General features: G+C 35.3%; 1 long non-coding RNA gene across 1 annotated transcript; it reads right to left on the bottom strand.

Moving 5' to 3' along the window:
• Nucleotides 1–323: 323 nt before the first annotated feature.
• On the bottom strand, nt 324–18,666 carry LOC148056740 (uncharacterized). The gene is made up of 3 exons (XR_015702815.1): nt 18,384–18,666; nt 16,386–16,433; nt 324–879 (listed from the first exon to the last, which is right to left on the bottom strand). It is a non-coding gene; the product is annotated as an uncharacterized LOC148056740 (long non-coding RNA).
• Between the last annotated feature and the right edge of the window lie 4,478 nt (nt 18,667–23,144).

Below are 23,144 nucleotides of genomic sequence, written 5' to 3'. Positions count from 1 at the left end.
GGTGCTGACACTGTCAGGAAGACATGTGAGGTTTGCCGCCAATGTGGAAGGTGATATTGGTCTAGGGATCGGGTTTTGGCAGGGTGGGTGCTGCAGGGTTGGGTGCTGCAGGCTCCCCCCACCGCAGGCTTCTGTGAGGAGAGGCTGGGGCTGCCCCGTGCTGGACACAGCCGGCTCCAGCCGGCTCCAGCCAGCTCTGCAAGGGCCCCTCCACACGCAGGCCACAGCTGCGGCAGTGAAGTTGCTGGCACCTCTGGGAAAATGTATTTGAGGAAGGACGAAATGCTGCCCGGCAGCGAGGTGTGAGGGAAAAAGTGCGAGAAATGGCCCTGGGAACAGCAAAGCCAGGGGAGAAGGAGGTGCTTCAGGCCCGGAGCAGACATTCCCCTGCAGCCCATGGAGAGACTGCGGAGGAGCAGATATTTCCCTGCACCCATGGAGGGGTCTTTTTGCCTGTGACAGTCATTGGTAAGTGATCTCCTTGTCTTTATCTTGACCCACGAGCTTTTTCATGGTATTTTCTACTTCTCTGCTGTTGAGAAGGGGAAGCATGACAACAGCTGGGTGGGTATCTAGCAGCTGGCCAAGGGCAACCCACCACAAAGGAGAATCAGTTCACAGTATGCTTGTTCCATCATGGAGGATGATCAGGAGTCTAAGAGAGCACGTGGACTACATGGCGCAAAAGTCTCTCTGCCACGATGTGACCAAGGCCTGTTGGCTGGTGTGACAGTGGTACCCTCTACACCATCACCAAACAGGGATGGTGGAGCACCTCTTCCTGGTACAGGTGCCATTTTCACCAGTGCAGGTGCCTCCCAGATATTCTTCACTCATCTTGTCAACAAGAGACAGCAGCACACTTGGGCAGTGAACTCACTGTGGATCAAGAACAGCCAACGTATTTGGATTTGTTCTATATATCTCATTGTAGAGGGATGGGCTGACTATGGTAGACTATGTGACAGCTGGCAAGTCCAATTTATTTCATTCCTGCCAAAATGCCGTGCAAACGTGTCTTGGCCTGTCAGCTGCCGCAGGTAAAGGACTAGAAAAATAAGGTAGATCCAGTGCAGCATGAAACAGAAAAAGTGCTCCCTTTGAATATTGCTACGATTATTTTGCCAGGCTAAGTGTTCATATACATTACTCCACATCATCATCACTGTCCAAATTCTTTCTTCATTTGAAGTTAAATGCCTTTCTTATGATCTTTACTCAGGTTGCACTGAAAACTGAACTGAATGCGGATGGTTATTTTATTGATTTTGTTTTTTTAGGAATAAAACTAATGTTTCCATTTCAAATAACCACACTCTGAGGACTCGATAATAATTTTTTGTTAAAAATCTCCCAGGTCGGAAAAGGTTATGATTCTAATTCTCCATTCTACTAGCGAAAGGAAAATAGAAGGTTATATGTTTGATTCACAAAATTTTATGCGATTTTTTTTAGATTCCTATAGCATTTGAAAACAAAATTATTCATCAAAATAGATGTAAAACACATTTTATGTCTTATGACAAAACAACCTGCTAAAAATATCAGCACACGTTAAACAGCAATACTCAAAGATATTGGTAGGGTTCAACACAAAATTGCCTGCATATTCCTGGGAAGAACAGACTACAAAACTGTTCCTATGCATAATCTAACTGCATGTTAAAACTGCTGTGAATTAAAATCTGAATGAAAAAGGGTTTCCCTACATCATCATAAGAAATAATAATAATAATAATAATAATAATAATAATAATAATAATAATAATAATAATAATAATAATAAAGGGTAGCATTGGAAAACCATCCCGAGCACAGAACTCTCCCTATTGGCTCCATTGAGGCACCTGCATGAATAAAGAATTGTACTTTTTTCAGGTATTCTTTGTCATCTCCTTTTCCCAAAGCTATAGGGCTCTGGAGATTACTAACTTTTCCAGTTAATTAACCTAATTCATCATGCAATTTTAATGTCAAATGTTACACTATTCTTAACTCCCGTTTCAAAGACTCATCCAGGAATATATTAATTTTCTCATTTAACTTGTGTATTTTAGTGTTTTACTATTTCTTGGTATTCTTAGGATTATTTTTTCATATGTCTAAAACATTAACTCTGTCTAAGAAATATCAAATAACAGAGATCACTTTACTGATTCTCATAGGAACAAAGAAGCTTGTATATATTTATGCACTGGTCAATGCCCCAGATTGTATTTAATGTTGGCCTTTATGGTCTTGTATACAGAGTTCTACCCAACATCAATGAAACATTTTCTTCAATTTTTTTTTTTAATCAATAATGATAAAATCAATCCATTTAATGTAAATATCCTACTTTAATGTAAATCCTTAATAAAGCACTATAATCAACAGAAATACAACAGGATTATTACATTTTTTAAATTTCAGTTTGAATTCATCTATTTACTTCAGTGGCTTTGCTTGAAAATGGATCATATCTATTTATTTAAATAATTTAAAGAATCTTTTCTGCCTGAGATAGATTTTAATGTGTTTATTATCATTAAGGGTATAATCTCAAGCTACCTGTACTGTGCACTGCTTAGCTGAATAATACTGAAAGAAATGCTGGAAAACAAAACATGCATCTCTTGCTTCATTGTTTTGTACAAACACTACAGAAAGAAATATCAAAGGTAACGTAAGATGGATTTCAAACCGATCATGCAATCGGAAAGTTCAGTAGTATTCTGTAAACTTTTAAGATGGCTCTGGGGCACCACTGCAGAACTAAGATAAAAGAAGAGAGATGATTAGCTATTCTCCTGAAAGAATACTCTACCTGTAAGATGTCAGAACGTTTTTGACCATGATCAGTATTTTGCAGCTTAGATGTCTATCAATAGTAGATAAGACATTTTTGTTTTAAATGAAGTTTTCTTTGTTTTTCTTGTGGAATTTCTTTTTAACTCTATTGGTACTTACACCATTGATACAATTTGTAATGTATTTGAGTTCAGAGGTTGTTAATTTGTTTTGCTGAAAAACTCCAGGAAGAATCATTTATAAACTTGAGCTTGATAAAAGGACAATGTTCTCAGACTCAAGGAGGAATTCTTCTTCTCTGAAGACCTACCTCCTAGTTAGGCAGTCTTGTGATACCTGTCTGCTGGAAAATTTGCCTTTTCACCTGCCTCTAATTGACTGCTTCACACTGAACAGAAGCAGCAGGGAGCTCCCAAAGGGAGCTAAGGCGGGCAGCGCTGTCTGGCTGCTGATGGAGGCTAACAGAGAACCTACATCTCTCTATAGGCACCTTTCCTAGAATTTTTAATGCTGCAAGGAGATAGTTCTATTTGCAGGAAAATAGTTCTGGAGAGAGAATCAGAGTTTAATCATCCTTTAATCTGTGAGTCTCATAATTGTTTACAGTAAGTTTTCTTCTGTCCGTGACAAACCCCAAGAGTACGGCACTGTCACTTAAATTGTATTGAAAGCTGCACACAAGGCTGTTTACAGGGATTTTTTAAATTCAGATCATTATGACCTAATGATCAAGCCATTACAGCAAAGTGCTAAAAGCAGAGACATACCAACAGTAAACATAGCTTGCATCTATGCCAGATTTGGTTATCGCCTGCACTTGCTTGCTACAGAGAGCAATAATGTGAATCATCTGATTAGAGCCACTAACAAAATTCTCAACATCAAAACTAATGAAGTCAGTGAAAGCTGTGCCAGGTTTTTACCTACCGTATTCAGCACATTGTACTTGCATTTTTACACAATGCAGGATGTAATCGCTGCTTTTTAAGCTTATGTTTTTAAAAATCAAGCAAGCCCCTTTTTAGCAAAATGTATTTGGATTTACAGAAGTTTCAGACTGAGTCTCTTCTCTACTTGGGAAATATGTTTCCTGTTACTATTTCATAAAGCTCTATAAAAAGCCTGAACAACAGTTGTATACCTTGAACTACAGTGGATGGATTCAATGTGCTTATAGGTTAAAGCTCCATTAGGGAACCAAGCACAGAAACATTAGATGGAGCTTTTTTATTTTTATTTGTACTTATTTTTTATTTCTGTATTTTACAATTAAATTACTTGTTCAACCACATCAACAATTACAAAACATCAGATATCTGTGGTTTTATTGTCAGTCACCCACTGTTTTCCTGCTTGTGGAAGTCTCTTGGCTCTGGCACTGATAAATATCACAGAAGAAACTGTTTCTATATTTAAATCTATAAGCACTACATGGTTAGCAATAACTGTTACAAGTATTGATTTTATCTCTCAGTTCAGGATAGTAATTCCTTTTTCTGATTGCAGCTTTGCTCAAACATTAAATTAGAAGATGTAGAAATGCAACCCATTGTTGAAAAGTAATTTGGTATGTTTTTAGGCTTTTTTTTTTTTCATTTGAGAACTGTTAGGAGTATAACAAGTTCTTGCTTAGTGCTTGTAAATCAGCAACCACACTGAAAAGCAACATACTACTGTGACGGAAACAAAACCAAGCGATTAAGATTAAACTACTTCCATGTCGGCCTGCTAATTGAATTGAAATTGGAAAATATGTAGCAAAAGTTAAAAGAACAGCAAATAAACAAATAAATATGGATTCAATTTATTGCATAGCCTATGTGACAGCATTAGTGAAATCTAGCCTGAAATTTTCAGTATTTCTATTTGCAGATCCTGTTTCCTTAGTGACCTATCTGCCTTAGCCTCAAAACCAGAAAGTGCTTCACAGTTGGATATTAAAGATAATGGAAAATTTCTCTGTGCTCTGGGTGACTGAAGTGTCATCATGACCTCATACTTGAGGTGCAATAAAGAGAGCCAACCCTACATTTATCAATGACCCTATTCTAGGAGGAAGCAGGAGCCTTTAAAGCCCGGCTCTCTTCTGAGGAGCCACTGAATTTTGCTTTCAGCTGCTTTTACACCCTTTGTAATTAACTTACAAGTGCATTTCTTACTATTAGCCTTGAAATCCTAAATTGGGACCATGGAATTGAGCTGGATTGTTTTCTAGTAAAAAGTGGCAAATTTGTATATTTACAGCCATGCAATCTTCTTGGTACAAATGCACCTTGGGTCTATTTCGCTGATAAAACTGAAGGAATAGATTATACATCTGTTTGACAACACTGGGATTATTAAGAATTTTAATATTCTTTGTATATACATCATTGGTATAAGCAAATGAGACCAGGAATCATAAGAGTTATAGATCTGCTAAGAAAAATGTGAAAAAGGGCTTACTATTTGTTCATGACAGAAATGCTTACAGCTTTACTCATGAAAAGTAAAAAATAAGAATCTTAGTCCTCACTTAAAAATAGCTGTTCCCTATATTTTAGTTCTCTACTCAAATGTGTTTTCCCAATCATAATAGATTTTAAAATACAATTACATGCAAGTTAAGTTAGATACTGCTCTGTATTTAAGTCTTCTCCTAGTAAAAACATATATGTATCGTGCCTTACTATGTCAACTCGTTAATATAAGCTCACTTAGCATGTTAATTTGTGCAGTCCAAAACTACTGACAGAACTTCAAAATTGATTTGTATGTGGTACAATGATCAGTTCTTACATCAGACACCTTTCGTAACTGGATGAAATAGTGTAATTGCATGAAGATCCTACAGGAGCAAAATTGGTATCTAAGTAAGATTGTAGCAGAATGAGCAGCTCTTGAAAGCCAAGGAATGGGAGCCAAGATTCCCACCTTTGTCACAAACACAGTCTGTGACTTTAAGCTTCTAAAAATTATTTACCATAATTGTATGTCAGAAGAACTTTGAGTAAAAGATGCTCTAAAAGTGCAGCTCTTGGAACCAATATACAAAAGAGCCGTTGCAATAAATATCTTACAAGACATAGCCATATATCTCCAACTAATGGTGATGTACTGATAGATTTGGAAATACTTACGGGAATCAGAAAAAGCATTCTTCTAATCCTAATGTGAAGACAGTATTTCCAGTTTAAGTACCATAGACCACATTCATATATGCGTTTAAATGACAATAAGCAATATAAAAGCTTATTATCCTACAGCAGTGATGTCTTTAATTTTAATAAAAATATAGCTGTGACATGCCTGACCTTATAAATAATATTGATGTAATAATCTGAAATATTATTTGAATGTCATAGTGGTAATAGCAGCCTAACTGGACTCATAATTAATACAAACCATGAAATTCTGCTATTTCACACAGTGCCTGGAAGAACACTAGCAGAAAGAGGAAGGAAAGTGTCCTCTTTGACCCTACCTCTACACCAGCCTATGACAAATTAAGGATATAAAATGTTTAAATAACATATAGTGTACACACAGTCCTTCTCCAAAAATAACAAGACAAAAATTAACTTTTTTGCATTGTGCATCCAGAACTGTATGTTATGTTAAAGAATTGACATGTGCTCCCATTGACTTTAGTAATACAGAATCCATACTTCAGCCAAGTAATTTATAACTCTTATTAATAATGACAACTGACAGTATATCAGCTCCATTGCAATAAGAATCACTGGTTGCTCACAGAAACTCAGTGCTTATAAAACCTCTGACAGAAATCCACTTATTCTGCTCACTGCTACCTTGTGCTTGCTCCTTTCTCTCATTAACCATACTCCCTTCTCTGCTTCAAACATGATGTCTTCTTTCAGGGGCTTGTCTTATTTGAATACAGAAATGGTATAAAGAAAGAGAAAAAGACTCAAATATCCACTGCATCAAAATCTCTGTATGCAGATCTCATATGTTGTAGATTTTAGTAAGATGGAAAAAAAGAGGTTTCCTTAGTTTGCATTCACCTTTCATTAATCAGGTCCTAGAATATCCCTGTTTGCAATAGCCATACATTCTGGAAACAAAAAAAGCCACAAGCTGTCTGGTAGTGTTCATGGAACTCCATACTGGCTTTTATATTCACTGTAAAATCCAGATAACAACAGAATGAAAAAAGAAGAAAATAAATAACATTTATGAGAAATAAAAAGGTAAAGGCACTCTACATTTTCAAACTTAGAAGAATGAAAGAGATATAGCCTGTCTGATACATTTCATTTTAAAGGCAATGGGAGAATAGCAGCAATGAAAGGTAATAAATTAGGAAAGATGTATCTTCATTAGCGTATGATACATACCTGTTGTTTGACAAAGAGTTTGATAATGTAACAAATTGTAAGGTTGTATGATAAATGTTTCAATGAATTCAGGGTACTGCACTTAGGAATCATAAAAAGGATTACTATCTGACACACTTTGTCCCACCCTTAAGGACATAATTTACTTTGCTTCATGTGCAGATATGGTTTGCAGCACAGGTCTACAGTCTCTTCCCTTTATGTTCATGTGGATAGTGTTATCTAATAATAAAAGCAGTTGCACATGTATTGAATATACTAGTGCGAATGAGACACTCAGACGTCTCCAAACGTCCGCAATGTTCCTGATCCAGGACCTTGGTAAATGGCCATCCTACATGGCACTAGGTAAAGTTGATTTGGGTTTATCGATTCAGGCTCCAAGCTGCAAAAATCCAGTTATATTATTTTCATACCATAAAGCATTTTTGTTGTGCTTCATGAATAACCACATAATAATTCCTCTGTACCTTCGATAATTCAGAGTTCTAAAGAACCAATATAGGCAGGGTCCAGAAGAGGGTAAGTAAGGACACTATGGCTTTATCTTTGCTGCTAATAAGATACGCACATGTTTTTCCCCCCAGTGATTTAACTAATACCTAACAGCATGTCATTGTCAAATCCTAGTGAAGACATCGGTATTTTTTTGCCTTTCTACAGAGTCAAAGTCAGCATTGTCCTTGCTTAAGTTACCTCATGTTTAAGCTACTGTTTCTCCTTAATATTTACTTGTGTACTTTATAAAGAACAGCTTTCTGTAAACACTCACAACAAAGCTTGTCTATCTAAAACCAGAAGATGAGATAGAAACTTACTTTACTGAAATCATCTTTAATGTGAAGATATTTGAGCACTGTTGATTTTCTCAAGTAAATTGCTCAAGAAGAATTGCATTAAAAAATGCCAAAGGTTCTTTAAGTACTCAGGCTTAAAATTTGACTTTTCAATTAGCATGACAATAGTGTCAGTATTAATAATCACTAACCAGAATTAAAGAGGACATCCTGAGGCTCTGGGAAAACAAAATGTCTTCACGCATAAGAGTTTCAAGCATAGCACATACACATCTAAAAATATAAAACATAAACAAAAAAGACAAAAAAATGCCTGAAATATACAGGCTTTTCCAAACACTTTTGTGTAGCCTTTTACATTGATTAACCACTTTTCTTTTTCTTCTTTCTAAACCATTATCTATCTCCCTTCCATTACCTATTCTTCCCCTTTCCTCACTGACTTGGTGGCCTAACTCCCTTCTTTTTCATTCAATCACCATCCCTTGTTGTCTGGGTTTTTTTCACTTTAAGATTGTCCAAATGCAAGATCTTCTCCACCCTTCTTTAAATATTTAATTAGATCTTCATTAGTAACTCTTTTAATTACTATCATCTGCATGAACTACTTTCCTGTCTCCAACATTTGCCAAAATGTCATAAACACCTCTTTCTTCTTTTCTTTTCCCTTTTCTTTCCGCAACAAAACCTGTGGTCTCTGCTTTTTTTATTGCTTCTGTTTATCTTACACTGTACACTCAACATGTTAATTCAATTGTTCTTCAGATTGCCAATATCTCAACCCAGCATACAATATAGTATCTTTGGGAAGAAATGAGTGCTGCTTGGTGTATTTGTTTAACTATTTTTATCTTATCTTCCTAAGAAAACAAGATAAGTGCATTTATCAGATCTATCTTCTAAATAATTTTGAAATTATTCACCAATATCAAACAAATTAGAAGTTGGAAAAGAAGACGTCTCAAAGACAAAAAGGTCCTATGAATTTTATAGACATCAGTGGCTACAAGCAGTAAGAGGTACAAATCAGTCTTTGCAATGAAGGAAGACAAGTGGATCTTAAACAATCAGCTTGCTAGTCTACCTAAATATATTGGCCAGCCAACTGCATGCATGCTCCATCCTGGTCATAGCACATTTTGCCAGTGAGAGGCCTGGGAAGATGCAAAAACTGAGGATATTTCAATGGGCAGAAGGGGCAAGATAAGACTTTTTTGGCACAGGTCACCTATTGTCTAGTGTTTCGTTTAGAGGGTTGTTTATACATCTGTATATGTGTATCTGTCTATCCACCTGTCTAACAGTTAAAAAATTATTCCAGGCAAAAAGATTATCTGATCAAAACAAATGAAATGAATTTTAAGAAGGTAAAATACAAAAGACTGTGTGCAAAACTTATAAAGAATCCCTGAGTTAAGCCAAACAACTCCCAGCTGATAACTTCATTGATTTTAGGAGATGAAAGGCTTTTAATAAGGTGCAAAGAGAGAAAAAGAAACATTTCACACAAAAGCAATAGGGGGAGAGTAATAAATAGGCATTTTTCCCACAGCAATGACTGAATTAACTTGAACTGAGTCCAAGTACCTGAACTCATAGAGTGATAAACAAATTACTGAGAACTCCTTTTCCAATTAAGTGCCTTGTTGTTTTAGGGGCAACACTTGTTTTTGCTGTTCTGGAACTATTGTGAAATTAGGTATTTTTTAACTGACTCCATATAATTATAGTACTAATATTCCTTTTACTTTGGGTTAAACTTCTTGGGTGGATTTACATACAGAACTCCTCTGTAAAATATCATCTAACTGTACAAGGATACTTGTGTCTGGGGGATATGTATCTTGTTTTGACAAATAACCTACATGTAAACATTGACACTGTATTATAACTGCCTACTTGGAATTATTAAGGATTGGAGAGGGTCAAGACATTTGCTTCTGCCTCCAAAAGTCTAACTCCATTTCTCTCCATTCCAAAATTCAAAATGGAGCTACGAGAAGCTTTGGCTGCCCTATTCCCACCGATTAATCATAGACTTATAGCAGTACAAATTCAAACCCCTTTACAACAATTCTACCTTTAAATTTTGTTTCTTATGAAAAGACTAGAAGTGTAGCAGCACAGCATGAAGGGTAAGATATTATAACAGAAGAAATTGCTAAGTCATTCTCCTTGCAACAATTCTGTATTTTGTCTAGTGGCAGCAATGTACCTTGTGAAAAACTATGGAAGGCCATGTTCCTATCCGTGTCTAGAAGAACTGTTTCATACCCAAATACCTGCTCTAGAATATCTTTTTTCCTCTAAAATTTCCACTAGAACATTCCCTCACTTAGATAATTTTGACTACAATTATTCAACTACTATCAGCAGCTGATATCATCTCTTACATCTATACATTATCTGAAATTATTTATGTTTATGCAGTACTAGGTACATTAGTCCTGCGTTTACCCTGAGTGTCAGGATTGAGAAATAAATTAATTTTGTTACAAAGATTGTTTTTCAAGTAACATGTATATTTGACAGATAGCTGGATCACAGAAACATTTAAGTCCCTTTGGAACACAGAACAGCTGGAAGGAAAAGAAATCGCCAGTCTTGTAAGATCTTTGTTCAAATCCAGCTATGCAACTTGGTGACACTGCATAGCTAAAATGCTTTGCCTCAAAGCTGACATTTTGCTTGTGCCAGCTGAGAAGAAATGGAGATTCTTGCTGAAAGGATATACTGAAAGGTTATACCTCAGTGTGAGAGAGTCATATGGAAAGACCTGGTACGGAAGAGATACTGGAAAACTGAAACTTAACCAAGGGACATATAAAATAGCTTTAAAGAAGGAATATGAAATTTGATGGGCACAAGACATACTCAAATACGGGCTTTACAGAGTTGTTTCCTATATCTAGGATATAAACCATTTACAGTCTACTTTTGTCTAGCTTACTGAGATCACATGCGTTCATAATCAAGCCTTTTCTTTATTTACTATTTCCCAAGCTGTGTACCAAGAAATTTCAGTAGTGATATTTTCACTTTTGTATAACATAAACATGTTACAGAAGAGACAGTCCCCTTGAGACCTATGAAGCACACCTGCTCAGCAATTTCTTTTCATATTCAGACTTGTCAGTTGTCTTCTTTCCACTCCATTCAATATGTGTCATGTTAATTTTATATCATTTGAGTGTCTTGAAATCTCATGCGGTACCAAGCCAATACATACTTTACAGAATATGTGCATTATAGCATTACAGCTGTAGTCATTATCAGTGGAAACTTTATCTAAAAACTTTCTGAAAGTTGAAAAGCTGTGGGGCATGGGGTTTAAGACTCATGATTTAGGACTTGTAAATATTCAAGTATTAAATAGAATATGACAATTCAGAAGCACAAAGAAAAAAAAAAGATTCACATAAATAAAAAAGCTACTACTGGAGATGACATAGCAAGTAAAACTCTGAAAAGACTATGTTCATCAAATTTGCCTGTCTCCCCTACTTCAAAACAACCATGCCTTCCAGAACCGCTTCACCAAGATCAGAATCATTGCCAAATATAACTAAACAAGGGATGGATGTTGTGGTTTAACCCCAGCCAGCAACTAAGCACCACACAGCTGCTCGCTCACTCCGCCCCAGTGGGATGGGGGAGAGAATCAGAAGGGTAGAAGTGAGAAATCTCATGGGTTGAGATAAAGGCAGTTTAATAGGTAAAGCAAAAGCTGTGCACCCAAGCAAAGCGAAACAAGGAATTCATTCACTCCTTCCCATTGGCAGGCAGCCATCTCCAGGGAAGCAGGGCTCCATCACATGTAACGGTGACTTGGGAAGACAAATGCCATCACTCCGAACTTCCCTCGCTTCCTTCTTCCCCCAGATTTATATGCTCAGCATGATGTCATACAGTGTGGGATAGCCCTTTGGCCAGATGGGGTCAGCTGTCCCAGCTGTGTCCCCTCCCAACTTCTTGTGCACCCCCAGCCTGCTCGCTGGTGGGGTGGGGTGAGGAGCAGAAAAGGCCTTGACTCCATGTAAGCACTGCTCAGCAGGAATGAAAACATCCCTGTGTTAGCAACACTGTTTTCAGCACAAATCCAAAACATAGCCCCGTACTAGCTCCTGTGAAGAAAATGAACTCTATCCCAGCCAAAACCAGCACAATGGAAATGGAAAAGATTCCTGAGCTTTCTGACACTGGAAAAACATCCTAATTCTGTATAAACCAAATTTCCCTCAATCGTTGCCAGCTTAGCTGGTGAGATACCAGCTCTCTGCAATGAAGAGAAAATTAATGTTATCTCACATTTCACATGACTGTAGACTAGGGTAGGTACGGTAGTTCCAAAATTTTCCTAGAGTCCTTTTTCCTCAGATTATTTATTCCCATCTTCATAGATATTTCTTTTCTAACAGGGCTGGTATTGAAGGACAAGGTTCATAGTCTCAATGAGTACTTATAATGATTTTGCCCCTCCAGTGAACTTTCAGTTCTTGCTATCAAAAAATGTATTTACATGATTTTTTCTTGTGCCTTGTACCCCTTGAACAGGAATTCAAATTAAATTATGTAGAATCCAAACCAAGAAAAAGAAACATATTGCATTATATGAATAAATATAAGACATGTTTTAATTTTCTCACAGTATTTTTTTCTTTTTCATGGTATGGACTCAAGTCAGATACGGTCATGATGCATCTAGTCTTGCAAGTAAAAGACTGTCCTATTTTCACGATTTCTGGTCTGCTATCCGTGTTTCTGTTTACACAGATGAAGTTAATAGTCATTAAAGAAGCTAATCAAAAGAGATCTTCAGATAAATTTAAAAAAATAGCTAAATCTAGCTGTTAATATTTGATGATTTATTAAAAAAAAAAAGTATATTTGTAAGCTACGTATTGGACTTAAATTGTTCTTAATATTGACTTTCCAGTCTATCTTAAAATATTTGGACATTATATAAACTTTAATTCAAAGATCAATAGCTTCAGTTTAGGCAGAAATGTCATTATGTCTTAAGGGAATAGGAGTTTATTTCAGCAAACACGAAAGTAAACACTGAAGCAGGAAATCTACTTTATTTCTCATCAATATTTTACTTTGTTTCATCAGCTGTGCTAAAGAGATTAATTGTTAGCACTGCTAATTCTTCTACTACGCTTCTTACAGTGTAGGTATTACACTGTAATTATTAATGGTCAGCCACAATCAGCTTATACTGGAATGTTCCATCTAACTTCATGATTGTTTATATAGCTCTAATCAGGATAGAAAACTTCTGAAGACTGTTGTGTGTATTTTATTTTTCGTCAATAAAATATCAACAAGACAGTAATAACAATAAGAAAACTAACAAATAAAAGTTTTGATGTGAGTCACTTTGGCACTAAACTGTCAATTTTTGTCTTTTAAAGTGAATGTGATCAAGAACAAGTGATTGCTGAATGTGTAGTTTAAGTATAATTCTTCATCTGAAATACTGAGACTATAGCTAGGATTAGGTCCCAGAATTTGCATCAGGATGCTAAATCCCCCTCATTTTTGGGCAAGGAAAAAAAGAGATTTTTGTGCTTGAGATTTAAGGCTTAATGACAAATGACTGATTTTATCATGCTGCTCCCTACATTAATAAAGTTGAAAAATACGTAAAAAATTCTAGATTTACACTTTTATACTTTAAAAAATATACAACTAAGGTTGAAAACTTACAGTTTCATCTACTCGAAGTTTTTCGTATTGTTAAGATAAAAATAAATTATGGTAAAAATAAACAAAAATGTATATTTAATTATCTAAACGTGAACTGAAATGTCATGCTAGTTTGACAACCTTATCTTCTGTGATTATTGTCAAGAGTATGAATTCTGCTTTATCCAGACCAAACAGAAGACGAATCATAAATCTGGGAAAGGTTTATAGGATTTTCACTATTCATGTGAGATACATATATAATGTTAGTCTACGAATTCACACTTTTGTTTTTAAACTTAATGACATTTCACCATTGACTTGCTGAAAGAGTAGCACTTAATGCCATTAAAGTGCTACTTTTCTCCTAGCAGGATCTCAAGTTTCAGTCTATTGTGTGCTTTTGTCTCAAGAAAAAAGGAGAAAACAGAGGAGGCTTCAGGAAAACTTATTTTCAAAAAAACACTGCTGTTCTGAGTCCTTCCCACTTAAAGCATAATGTCAAAATATCATACACCTTCAGCTCTTTTTACATGTTCTTAAAAGGAGAAAAGTTTATGACAACTTAAGATGACGAAAAACTTTTGTATTTTAGGCAAAAACCATGAACATTTCGTAGAGCTATCTTTAATGAAATGTACATTTAAACAGTCAACAAAAATTACTGCACTATCTCTTCATTCAGCATGTAGTAGTACTGTAGCAGACGCAGAAATATCACCGTTAATTTGCCCATCTGTCCAACAGATGTAATATGCCATCTCTCTCCCTCTTCCTTTCTCTAACTGCCTACCTACCTATAGTACATGACTGAAAAAAGGTAGCTTATAAAATGGTTTTTTTTCTTATACTTCAGTCTAGAACCACCATTTGTAGCAGACATACAGCATTATTTCTCTCTTGCCCTTCTCAAAGCCTGCAGAGAAATGTACTCTAAAGTGTATGCTTCCTGCAGTTGCATCTCTTTCCCTTTTGGAGCCTTTGCTACGATGTCAAATCCATTAGAAGAAGTTCAGAACAGCGTTTTTTGCTAACAGCGCTGTCAAGGAGACAATAAGCAAGTAATGAGACCTCAAAAGCTATGTTAGAGAGATTTCAACTGAACGGAATTTTATGAGAAAACTGTGTTTCTGGAGGCAGAGTTTTGAGAGGGTGATTTCTGTTGAATTCCTGATCCTATACCTTATAGGCCTAAGAATTTGACATTGAGATCCAAGCACTCAGATTACTTTCTAGAGTAGGGAAAGCGTTCAAACATTTGACATAATCTTCACATCTGGATCACGATTTGACAGTTTAGAAAGAGAAAGAAAAAAGAAGTGAAGGCCCTTTTTTTTTGTACATAACATTTCATCCATACTCACTCTTCTGTTCTCAGAGTATCACAGAAGATAATGAAGTTTGAAACATTATCAGTCTTGGGTTATATTTTCAAGGTAGCCATGAACAATTTTTCCCATGAACTATTGTTTCAGGAAGAGGTTGAGATTTTTATCTAGCAGCATTCAGCGTTTCCTGTTAGTTATAGCATATAGCTCCCAAAATAAACTCGTGTGAGTACTATTAGTCCTTTTAGCTAATGGCAATTTTTATTTTCCAGACACTTCAAGAACTTTATTTTAGTAGATTCATAATTCTACTTCTGCCTGTAACTCAGATATATGTAAGACAATGCATTATTGTCTTATACTATTTTTATTCTCAGGAAGGAAACTGAATTGAATACTGCACCATAATAAGCACAAAATGATTTAACTGATGTATGACAAATTCTACACAATTAAAAAAGAATATGTAGGGCAATAGGAACTGAACAAAAGGGGAGCTAGAAAAACATACTAAAACAAATAGTTTTTATGGTTCTTCATTACTGAAAATCTTGCTTTGCTACACAGCATCATCACTAAGATGAAGTAGATTAGCACTCACAACTCTAATGCAGATAATTTTGTCAAGGTCATTAGGTGTTCAATAGTGTTTAGTAAAGCTGTAAAAGAATTGCACCTGGATGACTCTGTAATGGTTTGTATATCAGGAAATGGGAAATGTCATGCAGATTGGTTACAGATTATTTTAGGGGATTAGTTACAGTGCTTGCAAGATGCATTTGCTAGGGGTAAAGCTAGCAGACAACAGGTTCAGAATCATCTGTTATAAATTCTAATTTTGTACCAGGCACAGGCCTATCAATTTGTGTCTAATTATATTCTTCCATGTGAGATATAAAATACCTCAGGGTTTCTATAATAAAGGCTCATTAATGTGGACGAGAAATAATTCTGAAACTCTTTCTGCCAGGGCTAATGTTAATACAGATTTTAATTGCTCTTACAGGATATTAAAACACAGATTTTTTTTTTTTAAATCAGTTTTAATCTAATCATTAAATGAAGCCATTTTTGTAACCCTATATTTTCAGGTATTGCATCTTACACTGCTATGTAATCGCATCATTACCAGTCATGTTGAACCAGAGAATAAAAGATGAATGCATAAAGTATAAAAGGCAATATTATCAAAGATACCTGGAGTCAACGCTCTCTAATTCCTTGTAATTCCCTTTTCTACCTTTAAAATATCCTCCTCCTGCTTAGATAGGTACATATTCTAAAAGGTACTTATAAAAATAAAACAGTAAGTGTTGTGAGTAAAAAAGAATTAGTATCATGTTATAATTTAAAGGAAGTCAAGATTTTTCTCCAAGGTAAAAGCCAAAAGCAAAATACCTCCAACAAAGACTTTTACTTCAAGAACTAAAATTGCTAACCTTTGATCTCAAGGATGTAATTCTTCTGAAGCTAGTCTGGTCAGGTCACTAGAGGGCGAAAAACAAGAGCAGAATAGCATTCCAAATTGATATTACTTGACTTCAAGGGCAGATAACTTAACATCTCTGTTCCTCAGTTTCCCATGTTTTATGGATGAAGAAAAAAATATTATTTTTACCCACAGTAAAAAGCAAATTCTCTGTTGTCAAATTCCGAAAATACCACTGTATTTCAATAGCTTTTTGGAAGTAGCATTCAAGTAAATATTCTGTACTGAAAAAGAATAATATTCACGGACTTCGTGGTGATGGAAGAGACACTTTTATGCACACCTTGTCAAACTGCAAAGTACCACTAGCCTCAGGGCTGCTATCATTTGAATAGATGACAGGTGCATTTGCCACAGGATGCATACTATACAGCCACCTAGATAAATAAAATATATGATGGGCAAAAGGGCCTTCATGTTTTAAGTTTTGTCAGGAGAAGGGGGAAAAGACAAAAAATGAAAGGTTCTCACTTGGCATTCGAAAACACTAGCAGATTGAAAAATAAAGCTGATTTGAAGAAGCAGTTCTTGTGATAGAACTGACAGTTCCTTTATAAAAGGGAGCTGAGCTAACAATAAACTGATAAATAGATTCATAAAACCAGTATGTGTGTTCAGTAAAGTCAGAAAGGGACTTACAAACGTACTAAAGTTTTGATACCATGGACAAGAAGTAGCAGCAGAGAAATACAAGGGTTTTCTGTACACTCATGTGCTTAGCAACATGAGGAATACATTAAGGTACCTTAAGAGAGAGTTCAACTTAAAAACTTGTTATCAAAACATCTTACTTAGAATTTCTTCATCCCTTGACAGTTGCATGAAAATATCCTGAGAATGATATTTATAAAAAATTGCTAGGGAAAAACTCTGCTAGGAGTCTTTTGAGAATCTACTGCATCTTCTTGCAGATAATAATAGAACACGACAAATCCAACAGCAGATCTGAGTAATGTCTATTCAACATTGAATAGATCAGGTAGGATAAACAAAAGAAGTTGTAAAAGAAAGAAATTAGCCAGCTATTTCACAAGCCAGAATTAATAATCAATAGCCTTTCTATCCAGGGGATATATGCTTTAAGATTTAACAGTTGGCTTTTGGTAGAAGACTCTTTTAGTGATACCATAAACTGATTCCAGTTAAGAACTGTAAAACTCATATTTGGCCTAGTAGTGAACTAGAGAGATAATACTCTTGAGATTTTCCCCTTCAGGAAATGATTTCAGAGTACTTCTAGACAACTAGTTGCTACTCACAAATGTCAGTGCCTTAATTACCAGTTAAATTCCTTTCATCATTAACATGCCATTTAGTTCTATGCACCGTTAGCTTTTCAGGTTTCAGTTTAGAAATAAATTGTGACTGAAAATTAGGTGACCTAAATATCCTCCACATAAATAGAAATGACCAGTACTGGGAGGTTAGAGGCCAAATGTAAGAAGTGAAAAGACTGGTTCTGCAATGAAATGCTCCCAGAAATGTCTTAGCACAGAACGGCCACTGCAAGACTGTGCTAGCAACCTGATAGACAGACAGATTTCTTTCTCTCCCTAGACACCAAAGGCCTTCCCTAAGCACCTGGTTGTTTTACCATTTAAGATTTATCATATCTATAACTTTTAACCTTAGATTTATATCGAATAATCTTTGGACACCTCGAGAGAGAGAAAGGAGGATTTATATTAACATTCACACGAAAGCATGAAAGCAATGCACTCTTTAAAATTGTTTGGATAATTTACAAGCTTGATTTTTATTAGAAGAACTAAATATCTATTTGGGGATGCAGTCTTTCCTTCTTTTCTTCCTTCTTTCTAAATGCTGTTACTAAAAAAAAAAAACCAAGTAAAGAAGTGTAGACTATTTTTATGAGTTCCCTTGGTTCTTCAATTTAAATACTTGATAAAATTAATGTTAAAATTACTTACAGAAATTAAAAACTCACCTCGGTATAATTCCATCCCTTTCGCTAAATGTGTAGCGATACAGTTGTAGCTGGAAGACCACATACAGGCTCCATTCAATGTTTCTTATGCTTACGCTCTGCCTCCCCTCTCTTGCTCCTCCCCAGGTCTGTGCTCCCACACCTGCCTTGCCCTCGGATGCTGCACCCACCACTGTGCTTTACTCCCTGCGCGAGTTTTGTTTTCTTCTCTCTAGTGTTTTCCAAAGCAGCTTTTCCGAGAGTACAGTGGATCTTCCCAATTTGTTTAGCCATCATCACATCACCATGTCTGACTGATCTGTTGGAATTCCTACAGAATTCATAGGTCAAAAATGATAACAGGTTAGTTAAGGATGAGACTTTCCAGAAGCTAACAGTTTGGCCTAAGTTATAGTTAACTTTCCTTGGGTTAGGGAAAAAAACCCACCAAAACAAAAAAAAGAGGATTCCCTTACAGTGCAATTTCTTTTGTCAGATTTCAAGCTCCTTCCCAGGATTTCCCCTAATCTCTTCCTTAGAAGTAATTAAATGTTTTATCAAATACTTCCCCCAAAAGTAGAAGCAGCTTGCACAGAAATTTTCAACCTGAACTGTGAATATATGATAAAGTTATAAACATCTGACACAAACATAGAGCAAAGAACACTAGGCAACTTTAACTCTAGGCAGCACTATAAACTTCAAGCACAGAACAATGCATAACTGTGCAGGAAATAGAAGTATCGAGTTTTGTAAAAGTATTGAAATTAAAAGAGGGCTGGCTGTGAGGGAGAAGTATAACTTTACTGTGGACATTTTACATCATTGTATTAATAAGATGTAAAAATGACAACAGTGATTGCTGCATAATTTAAAGTATTGTGAAACTTCCTCCTTTAATAGCAAAAGGTACAGCAAAAACTCTCACTTCTTAATATGAATGAGAAAAGATGGCTTAATGAAGCTAAAACACTTAAAATTAAGACAATAATATCTATATTTGTGTTTCTCTGCCATTTTATGTTTCTACAAATATATAAAACTATTTATAATAGTTTGTAAAAACAGGAATAATATAATAAGATAAATGAAATGGCAAATATGAAATGCTGGTCATTGCTACAGAATGATAATAACCTCTGCAGTTTCCTTAAAAATCTTGGGTTTATATTTTTGTTTGGTATTTGTATTTTCAAATGGCTTGGCATCTTTTTTTCTGTCATCCTAAATATTTACAAGATTCTGAAAAGCAAATTAATAATGATTTTTCAGACAAACTAGCAACATAAATGTATCAAGAGTCATTCTATAGGCTTTAGTCAGTTCCAAATACACTATTTTTTGTGCAATGTGGACAACAGGTATATGCACTGAATCAATAACAAACATCCTTTAAGAAGCAATAAAATTGTTAAACAAGGAATCATTTCTAATAAATATCTCAGTCCTATAAAGAGATGTGACACTATGGTATTTATATTTCACTCGAGGCTCACCGACTACATAAAGACTCTGCGTGGGTGTAATACCTGCATCCAGGCAGCACTTCATAAAGTAGGTTTGATTTCTACACAGGGGAGTCCCGTTACTAAAAGCTGAAAATATTTAAAAGTAATGGAGTAAATTTTTGCTGTTGCTATTAACCTGAACCTTTTCATGCGTTTCCTCTGCCTGAGAGCTCTGCTCTTGCCGTCAGATACTGACCATAACAAGGTGGTCTTTCCATCAGGAACTGAAGACTCAGAGCCTGAAAAACAAACAAGAAGCATGTGTGTCGTAATCAGAAAAGCCTGTGCTAAAAATTCCTGTGCCTGAAATGTCACGTCTGAACAAAAGACCAAGCTGCCAGTTCTCACTAAGTATCTCTTCAAAAGGTATTTTTCAGAGATTTTTCAACTGCTTAATAACTTCCCATCAGTGGACAATTCCTTTTTTTTTTTTTTCAGACTCAGTCTAAGCTTAGATTTATTGAAAACAAAATAAAGAACTATCTTTGAATTACGCAGCTGAGCCAACAAAGCTGCACAATCCCTTTTGGTTGTTCACTGCTTTGGGCAAGAAACTTTTCCTTTCTTGTATCTGGTAGCGGTATGCATACCTGTTGTGCTACAGTTGATGACACCTTTTAGTTAATCACCAGGAAAAAACCCCTACATTTCAGGGCAATAAACATTTTCGTTTGACATTTATAATTATCCCTACCTGTAAGGAGAATACAGGCACATTTCATTTCCAGCCAGTAGTACAGCCGTATGCTACATACAGACTAATAAATTTGAATAGTATCAATTTCTGCTTTGTTTTTTTGTTTTGTTTTGTTTTTTGTTTTTTCTATGAGAATGCTTATATTTATATTACGTGTTCTTTCTTATGATCCCTTTAATCTTTGCAAGGGAACTATGAAATTAAGAGAAAATCAGAAACTTGTGCTGCAGTCAAAGATTTAAAACATACAGCCATAAAATACTGATACCCATTTTTCCAACATGAATTTTTACATGAATGAAAAATGGTTCAGTATTAATCCATTCATTTAAACTGTATCAAAAAAATACTACTGAATGTTGTCTTTTTTACCATGCATTTGCCCCATGTCCATATTAATTACAAAAAGGCTAAAACAAGTAGTTGGTTTTTTTTTTTCTCTCTTAAAAACACAATGCATGAAGTAGCAGACACCAGCCACTAGTTAGAGAGATTTGTAAACCTTCAGGGTAAAATATTTAACAGGATAGATATGGTAATACAAAGTTTTATACTTAATTTTAATGAAATTAAACCAAATTATATGAACTGTAACAGATTTTGTACAACATGAAAGGTAAATAATGAGGCAAAGAGTCATTGCTTATTGCCTATGTTGATGTATTTATGCAATTGTCATTTGGTTTATTTTTCACATGGGAAAGATTTGAATTTTTAATAGATTTTAAGTTCTTAAACAGCTGTCCTACAATCCAGTGGTACTTAAAAGAGTTCATACATTTTCATAACTGCTTTAAAAGAAGATATTAGGCTAGATATGAAACACTGAACACCACTCTGGAATACATTCTGTACTAAATGAATGCCGGTTTTTATTTAGACACAATTTTCTTCCTAATTATTTTCATTTTGATTTAAGAAACAAATAGTCAAATAGATTTAGATTTATGCACATGTTTAACTGTGTGCATTCTAGCTTCTGCTTTTTTGGTTTTTTTTGGGGAACTGCTTAGTGCATAAAGATAAGAGGATGGCTCAGGCCCTAGGTTGTTTTACCATTAAATGGTTCACTTGAAGATACTTCTCCAGTCTCTTGTGACCAGAAAATGTATTGAATTGGCACACAGATTTTTACTTGAAGTCAGAAAATGGAGAAAATCCGTGGACCGTGATTAAAAAAATAAGGATTGAAATTATGTCTATTCAAAAGTGCTTCTGATCATGCAGGTCCTGCAGATAAGTATCCAAATAAGCCATATAACCAAAATAAATGTTTAAAAACCAAGATTACATTTGCTCATACTTCATTCTGAAACAATTTAATTTTTATTTCTGTTTTGGAAGACTTCTATTAAACAAACAGTACATGTGGTAGGTACATGTCATTTCTGCTTCTCCTAATATATTTAGAGTCATAAGGACATGCCTGTTAATAATATGAATTTTGTTTAGCCATTAGATGAGGAACACGAAGGACATAAGTGAATCATTTATAGTTTCTTAATTCTCTGTGATGGATTCAGGTCATGTTTTCTGTTATATCAAGTCTGATTGCCAAATTGTCAGATCTAATGCAAATCTCAGTTTTAATCTCCCCTACAGCCCAAATACAAAATTACTTTTGATCAAGTTCCTAGATTTTAGAATTATCTTTCCATTATAAATTGGAAAACTGATGTTTAAACTTGGTTTTTATTATGTACAAATAATAAAAACTACTTTATGGGGTACTAATAGAAATTGCAACAAATTCTTAGAAATGAAATAAAAACTTTCCCATGCCCAGAATCTGAAGAACACTACAAAGTTACAAAGTGCATGTAAAGAAAGCAAGAAATAAAAGCTTCAGTAATCTTCTAGAAACTGATCTTATTGAAGCAGTGAATACACAACGCACAAAGAACACTGTTACAACTTTGTTTGTGGATACTGTCTGGACATAGCCTAAAATTTTATCACAAAAATTAGGCGTACCCATTCTATGAATAGATCCATGTAGGAATTAGGTTTTCTTCCTCTGGGTAAAACCTCTTTTCTTGCTACAGTTTGTTAAACCAAGCAAGTTTTTAAATCTAAGCTCAGAAAACATACATGTTCATATAATACATATCATTAAAACCATACAAATCATAGTTGTATGATTGCCTACATTTATCTTGAGACTGCATGTGAGTTGGCCAGAATTTCAGTTGACCCTGCCGACACCTTTTTTCCATTCTATGAACACACTAAAACATAAAAAACCCCAGGCTTCTGAATTCGAAAGCCGAGTTTAATTCAAATTTAAAATAGAACAATGGACTTTATAAATAGAGAAGCTAATTTCTGCTGGTAATGGCAGCATAAAAGGGTCTTGCGATCAAATCTCACTTTTGCCCACTTCATCCTTTCAGATTTGCTTTCCAGCTGATAAATTCTGATGATCATCTCTGTTGCAGCAAATCTCACAAGTCTTTCTCTGTGGATACTTTTGAGCGTGTTTCTTTCTAGTCTTCACGCTGGGAGCCGATTGTGTGTCTAGGAGTTTAGAGAGCAACCTGGACCCATGCTGTCAGCTTGCTATCACCCATGCAGCCC

Source organism: Nipponia nippon, unplaced genomic scaffold (assembly GCF_047370975.1).
Source record: "Nipponia nippon isolate SJK-2023a ecotype South Korea unplaced genomic scaffold, ASM4737097v1 scaffold_12, whole genome shotgun sequence".
In the NCBI taxonomy this organism is placed as follows: domain Eukaryota; kingdom Metazoa; phylum Chordata; class Aves; order Pelecaniformes; family Threskiornithidae; genus Nipponia; species Nipponia nippon.
The sequence above is the reverse complement of the archived record's forward strand: the minus strand, read 5'-3'. Positions and strand labels throughout refer to the sequence as shown.